Source organism: Asterias rubens, chromosome 8 (genome assembly GCF_902459465.1).
Source record: "Asterias rubens chromosome 8, eAstRub1.3, whole genome shotgun sequence".
NCBI lineage: Eukaryota > Metazoa > Echinodermata > Asteroidea > Forcipulatida > Asteriidae > Asterias > Asterias rubens.
This window is the reverse complement of record NC_047069.1, coordinates 7,715,298-7,723,379: the sequence shown is the minus strand read 5'-3', so window position 1 is coordinate 7,723,379 and position 8,082 is coordinate 7,715,298.

Sequence of the window (8,082 nt, the reverse complement as noted above, 5' to 3'; positions counted from 1 at the left end):
TCGGACTTAAAGAATTCACAAAGAAAACTAATTCAAAATTTAGAAAATTTGAACCAAGGCAAAGTATTACCACTCTTCAAGACGTGGAAAGATGTGCGTCCTGAGGTTGGCAGGGTTTGGAATGAGCAACTCTCAATGGCAAAGGTTCCAGTATCAGAAATGGTTAAGTATCATCAGGTTAAGTATAAAAGTGTGGTGTGAATTAAAGGTGAAGTATGGTAAGACAGCTCTAACATGAGGTTCTAACCCGTTTTCTCCACAGCTTAACACATCTTTTCTTTGCAGCTTTAACCTCTTTTTTGTTTTCAAATACAGATGAAGTCTTATTGTGAGTACAACAATGTGTGTCTGGAAATGGAGTTTGGTAAAGTATTTGGTGAACAAATGTTAATGGATGCTAACTTTGATTTATCCATAATTCTTCTTCCACTAACAGCCATAACTTTTGTTTTTCATTTGTTTATGCAGGCAATGCCTTCATGTCTGGAGGTACAAAAACAAACAGTGTAAGTTCGAACCCGGGATTAACTCTGTTTTCTCACACTGATAACAATTTTGTTTTTCTTTTTTCAACAGGCAATGTCTTCTTGAGCGAAAGAACAGCATTGTGGGTCACTCCCAAAATGGAGTTTGGTAAAGTATGGAGTACAAACACAAACTGTATTAATGTTAACCTGGGTTTAACAACAATCTTCTTCCACAGCCATAACCTTGTTTTCTTTTCTTTTTCATGCAGGCCTTCTTGAGCTACATGCAGCATTGTGAGTCACTCTTTGTTGTATGAGGTACATGTAAAAACAAAAACAGAGCAAATGTGAGACTGTATTAAACTATCGTCTTCCGCAGCCATAACCTTTTTTTTATAATTATTTTCCTACAGTTCATGCCCTCTCATCTGACACAGTTTCGAGTCTGCAATCGGGTTGAAGTTGATGAAGGTTTGGTCATAGGTGTTATTACATTATATCTCATGACGATGACTAGAGCAAGCTAAAATGAGTCGAAACGTTGCGACCAATATTAAGAACTCACTCCGCGGTAGTTAATTTAATAACAATCCACTTAAAGATAGAGTAATAGTCCCTGCCGATTTTTCTGCCCAGTAGCAGTAGTTAAAAAGCAGGACAGTTCTTTTCAGAACTGGGAATTAAGTCTCCCGAGTTCCATAAATGAGTAGGTTCTACATAGAATATAAAGCAAGACAGCACTCTAAAGAACAAAATCTACTCGGCAAGTAGATACACACATGGTGTTACAGCAATCAAAATGTATGTTGATAACAATGTTAACCTTCTTTGCTCAGTTGTGTTTTCTTTGTTACAGCTACTACTTTTTCTTCATTTTTGTTGATGGCACATTGTATCTCTGGGACACCGTACTCTACAAGGTAACTCAGACTATTGGTAAAGTATCACCAGGTATACCCAATAAAGTTTGTATGTACTTGAGTGAATGCTTCTATCACTGCTTTGTTATTTCCCTAAGAGACATTCTCCTCAAACTGATTAATTGTTTTGAACCAATAAGTGCAACGCCATGTGAAATGAACCGATAATGCACTGAGTGGCACATCTAGTATGAGAAGTTAGAATCAAATAAAAATAGTTGAAGTGAACTCATTCTACTGATATCATATGCCACATGGAACTTTTGAGACAAATTTTTGATAACATGGGGTGACATTAAAAAAAGAGTATACACTAAAAAAGAACTATCTGTTGAATTCATTTTAAGCTTGAAATAATATCTTTGTATGGAAAGGAGTGGCACCAAAGTGTATACAAGAAATATCTCAAATGGTGGTAAAAAAAACTTGATCTTGGAATCCTTTCTTGGCTTCAACAATTTCTTCACTTAACCCTAATTTTAAAAGTAATTTCATCTCAGCCTACTCAATCTGAATTTCTACTTTCCTTTCTCCCACCAGTTGAACATTTTCTGCATTTCTATCTGTTATGGACATGTAACCATAGTAACAGAGAGGTGACTACCAGACAACAAGTACCAGAAAACAGGTTTTTTGTTTAAAAACTACCCTTAACATTAAAGGCAGTGGACACTATTGGTAATTACTCAAAATAATTATCAGCATAAAACCTCACTTGGTAACGAGTAATGGGGAGAGGTTGATAGTATAAAACATTGTGAGAACAGCTCTCTCTGAAGTGACGTAGTTTTCGAGAAAGAAGTAATTTTCCACGAATTTGATTTCGAGACCTCAAGTTTCGAAATCAACCATCTAAACGCACACAACTTCGTGTGACAAGGGTGTTTTTTCTTTCATTATTATCTCGCAACTCCGACGACCAAAATGAGCTCAAATTTGCACAGGTTTGTTATTTCATGCATATGTTGAGATACACCAAGTAAGAAGACTGGTCTTTGACAATTACCAATAGTGTCCACTGTCTTTAACAAGGATTCAAAATGCCTCTAGCTAAGACACTGACCATCTAGAACTGCAAAAGTCATGGGTTCGAATCTCACCCGAGTAATATGCCTGTGATTTGTTTTCACAGAACTGGGGAAAGTACTGAGTACACAGTGCTACATGTAACACACATCAATGTAAGGGTATAACCAAAATTAATATATTTTAATAAGGTTTAAGAATCTTTCTCAAAATCATATCCCTTGAATCTTTGAAGCAGGACTTATGACCATCATGGCAATTTGAGACCAGCATGTTGTACTGTACTAAATCAATCAAAAGAAGACATAAAACCATGGTTTGACTTTGATGATGGACAATAATTATGAGAAGTTCCAGCTAGAAACTAATTTAAATTCTAGTTTATCAAGTGTTGAAAATTACTTCAATTACAATGTTTGTGTAATTGACCTATCAGTGAAGAAGGGGATTTTAAAGACAAGTCACATGATTGGTACTTAAATTGAATCAACATGAATCAACAGTGTATTGTCCCTTTAAATAAGTTAAGTTTCAAAAAGTGCTTTTAAAAAATGACAACTAATATTTATATTTGTGTCTCTTCGCTGTGTATGATGAGGACCTTGCCAGTTAAAAGCCAAAGATGTTCAAGACCCTGATAAATCTCCACAAGGACTCTCTATCAATATGATGCAGAAGATGGAGTGCCATGGAGACAACCAAAGTTGATCACCACTAGCTACCAAAGTCATGGATCTGATTGGAAGGTAAAGTACTCCATTCACCAATAGATGGGTTGCACGTAACATCATTGAACACCGAAAAACGTGCATGCGTAAACAGGCTATCATTGACTGAGAGTTGTGACATCATTGATCACCAACTTTGATGAAACGTGCACGCGTACAAGGCTATCGTTGGAGTTTGCAGGCTTGGATGCTTCATTTTTGAAAGGGTAAGGGCACCAAGGCATTTTCTCCTTGGTAAAGGGTACCCTATGAGGAAACTAAACTTCTACTCGGGGCATTTCAAGGACACCAATGCAATGAACAGGGGGCATGGAGGCAATCACCTGCGTTGCCTCCGTCAAGTATCAGACATGGAGTTGTTTGCAGCTCGTACTCGCATGCACTTTTCCATATCATCAAGTACAGCGGCCAATGACGCTATGTGCCACCACTATCAGATGATGTCACTGTTTTATCACTTTCCATGCTGGAGTAAATGCTGGAGTACTTTTAATTAATACAACAATTTTCCTGATAGTCAATTATGGTCCCTCTTGATATTTATCAAGGAAAAAAAACCAAAAAAACATTTAAACCAGGCTTTGAAAAAACAACACTTGTGCGCATGTTTAACAGATCCAGAAAGTCCCTTCCACCAAAGGAACTGCCATGCCAAGTCAACCACTCAGCATAAAAAAAGCACAATCCAGCAATCTAAATAGCATTAGACACTAAGTTGTTAAGTTGTCATTAGTCTGAAAATGATTGGCAACCTGTGTCACAATCTTTAAATGTTTTAATGAATTAAAAAAATTCTCAGATTGGTGGCTTTGATGCATTTGTCAATGTTGCTGTCAAACACTTGTCTGCACCATTCATGTTTGACAAACCCTAAAACATTATGAATCGTAAGTGAAGAAAAACATTGGAAGAAGCCTAATATCAAAAGCGTGCTGAAAATGTGTACTTATGAAAAGCACGCTCATCACAAACTAAAAGTCCCTTGTCATCATTCTGCATAGACTATCTGCACTGGCCTTGTCCTCGAAGTGTAGTTGGGGGCTCATATATATCTGCCATCAGCTATTGTCTTTCAAACACTGCTATTCTCATATTCTCACACTTCTACCAGAGCCCAATTCCATAAAGCATGTGCGCACACAAACTCGCTGAGCACAGAATAGTATTGCTAAGCAGAAATGGGTTACCAGCGCAAATTACATAAAGTTTGCTTTCTTGTGGCTGGTGCCCAACTCAACTTTTGCTTGGCAAAGAAAACCATTTTGATGCACCAGTCTTTTGCTATGATATTGGCTATTATATCTGAAAAACAACTCAATTAAAGCTCTGTATCAATCGTGTTTCTGCACACAGCTTTGTAGCATAATTATTTCTGTAGGCCTATGTTTAAAAGCTGGCTCACTACTTATACTTAATGCCAATGCCAGAAAATTCTTTGTCCCAGTTAAAAACCCATCAATACCTGCATAATGTGTCTTTCCTTTTCTGGGAGTAAGTTGGCAGAATTTTTTGTAATGTACAATCCTGGTATTTTGATCTCAAAATTAATCAAGTTAACATTTGTTTCTCTAACTCTTTCATAGCGGGACGCGCCTAAGGTGACTGTCTCTCTTTCATCCGACATCAACTGCTCTGATGTGACTCCATCGGCAAGTTAGCAGAAGATGTTCTGTAGCTTAGCTGATGTGACTTGTGACGAGAGGTGCTCAGGCAACTTGATGTTGTTTATTTCTTCTAGCTACACCTGCCTTCATGCATGCTACTGTATTCTTGATCATGGGAGGTAAAAATCTAAATAAAGAAAGCTTTTATTGTATTTCTCACGGCGGCAGCAGTTGGCGAAGCAACAGAAGGGGCCTACTGATCCTGTCATGTCCTTCCGTTGGTAGATATACACATTCAAACCGAGAAGCTATTATCTTTAACAAAAGAGGTCAAAAGTCTCCCCAGTTGGGTAAAGGTCAAAGGTCCAAACTTGAAAAGTGTACACAACAAATGAGAGCTGTTGCAAAAAATTTGAGTACCGTTATTTCCTGCGGAAAAGATTCCTGCGTCTTATCTGACTTTCAAATGTAAACAAAAAAAGTCATTGTGATGGTCACTGCGTGAAATCTTAAATTTATACTGTAAAATAGTACCTTTATTTCATCCATGGTAACTCTACTAATACTTGTAATAATTTTTCTCCAAATTAAACCTGCACTGTTTATGTTGTTTTAACAAGCTTTGAAGAAACCCGACCGAAGAACAAAGTCACTGCAGCGCTGCTGCATGCAGTAATAATAACAATGATGGGTGCTATCTTTGAAAATGGAATTTTTCTAAATTCGTGCAAGCTGCAGGTTTTTCTGTTTCAATTTTTTCTTCAAATTTAAAATTGGCCGTCGCGAATTTCAATAAGGCCATCTTCCAAGATTACGCACAACAATAGTACCGGCGCAAACAAGTGCGACCAAAGTTTTCCTGTCATTGACAGCAATTTAGCATGGGGTTATTTGGAGGAGGCAGCAAAGGCGAAGTCACTGTCGGCCTGCACTTCTGGACAACACCGCACTGGACACTGGTAATTATGCAACTTTTATAACATAGCATAACAAGCAATATGAAACATTGTGAGAAATGACTCCCCAGTCTGAAGAAAGAGGTAATTTATGACTAAAATGTTTGAATCTGAGAAAGACTTCAGGCCTAATTTTATTTAAGGCATCTTAAAGTGAAAACACGCAATTTGTGCAACAGTTGTGTTTTTGTTATCATCAATTTCTTTAAACTTCAATGACCAGTTGAGCCCAAATATTCACAGATTTGTTATTTTTGGGATACAACAAGGGCCAATAAAAGGCCTCCTTGGGAGTCTAAAAGAGACTTGGTGCTCTACGAGATATTTTGCTTAAAAAAAATATGTGAGGATGTTTGGACACTTTCAGAAAAAAAAGGTCACGGATTTACAAATAACTTACAGGGTTTACAGAAGGTAATGGTTAAAGAATTCTCTTGAAATATTATTCCATGTAATGCTTTACTTTTTGAAAAAACATTTAATCAATTCTGGATATCGAGACATACGGATTTATTTTAAACACTCCATGACACAGCGAAACATGCGGAAACAAGTGTGGAGTTTCCTGTTATTTTCTCCCGACGCCGATGACCGATTGAGCCTAAATTTTCACAGGTTTTTAATTTTTTATTTTTTATATAAAGGTTGTGATACACAAAGTGTGGGCCTTTGGACAATACTGTTTACCAAAAGTGTCCAATGGCTTTTAGTACAGTTAAAAAGGGAAAAAACATTGATTTCTCATTGGGGATGTAGGTATTGTTTGAATGTGTTTGTAAATATATTGCGGTGAACTGTTTTCTGATTATAAACTGTATTTTCTTAAACTTTCATTTTGTACGAATCAGGCTTAAACTTTTGTACTTTTCCATAACAGGAACTCCTAATTTCAAGTTCAACTCATCTTCCAAGTTGATGCAGTGTGACCAGCTACATTGTGACCTTCCGAAGCAAACAAAAAGCTTGATTGCTCCTTTTGGAGTCGGTCATGGTAGAGGAATTTTAAAAAAAATCACCATAAAGGTATTTTTATTCTGGTTTTCACCTCTCCAAGGTAAAACTGGAGCATTGCATCATTTTGGTTACTTAGGAACTGAAAATGGCAGTTTTCTCAAAGGAATTTTGTGTCTGTGTTTAGTTCAATTTGATAAGGGAGTAAAAATTAATGCAGAACATTTTAACTTGTACTCATAAAAAGTCATAACCTGACTTGTCTAGTAAATTTTCATTAATTTTTTGACGCAAAATAAAAACTTTGGTTTTGAAAGTAAGTACAAACTTGCAAGAGTCCTACAAGGGCCGAGATGAAAATAATCCATAAGTTTGCACACCAACTACTAGTGCTGGCCATTAAAGCTTGCAATAGTTTTAACTTTTAGCACTAAAGGGGTATGTTTAACCAGTTAATTCATGGATTCCGCATTATTATGTTATCTGCCCCAAAAATGTGTAATAACTGTTTGGGAAATCAACATTACTAAAACAGTTGTAAATTCGTTCATTATATGAAAAATAAAAGAGAGTCTCAAAGTTGTCAATTATTTGATGTTATTTTTTATTTTTTTAAGCACTGTTTGATTAGTTGGTTGCACTCGTAAATTAATTATTTAATTCAAATTTTTAAACAAATTAATTGTCCATGCTTTCAGTTTTACATTTTGAAAGAATTTGCCATCATTTAAAAATTTAAAGTTTCTTCTTGAATAATGCTATTGTGGCTATTTTCCATTTAAATGCCCTGCCCACAGTTCCAAACCTTTAGAGAAAGTGTTACACTTGATATAATGCCAAACCAAGTAAATACCATCAGCTGAATCCCAAGTCACTACAGTTGTAGTTCACTCAATTTGGAACAACTTTTACAATGGGTTGGTCAGTGTTTTTATTTATTTTTCAAAGTAGAGAGTAACTATTTAGTTTTTTCTTCAAAGAATAATATTTCCGTTTAGTCATGACAAATGATTACCACAAATAGTCAAACTTATGCTCCATAAAAAAAGGAAATACAATTAATGTTAAAAGGTGCACTGTGATAATGTAGGCAGCAGCATTTACTGTTTTGTTTGGTGGTTTTTTTCTTCTCATATATACTTGGCATACTCGTTTTTTTTAAATTTTTACAAAACACCTTCATTTAATATTATTGCCTGTCTTTCAATACAACCCACAATATTTCCCCCAAAAACTTTCCATCAAAGCAAAGTGCGCCACCTGTTGTTTGCAATTTGGTCAGGCGACCAAACAAAGTTTAAGTCACGTGATATATACGGAAACGTCGTTCTGGAAACGAAGACTAGTCCATTAAAAAATAGGGGTTTATGTAAATTGATGGATTTATTTAAACACAAATAATGCGCGCTCAATTAAAATAATAATGTCTC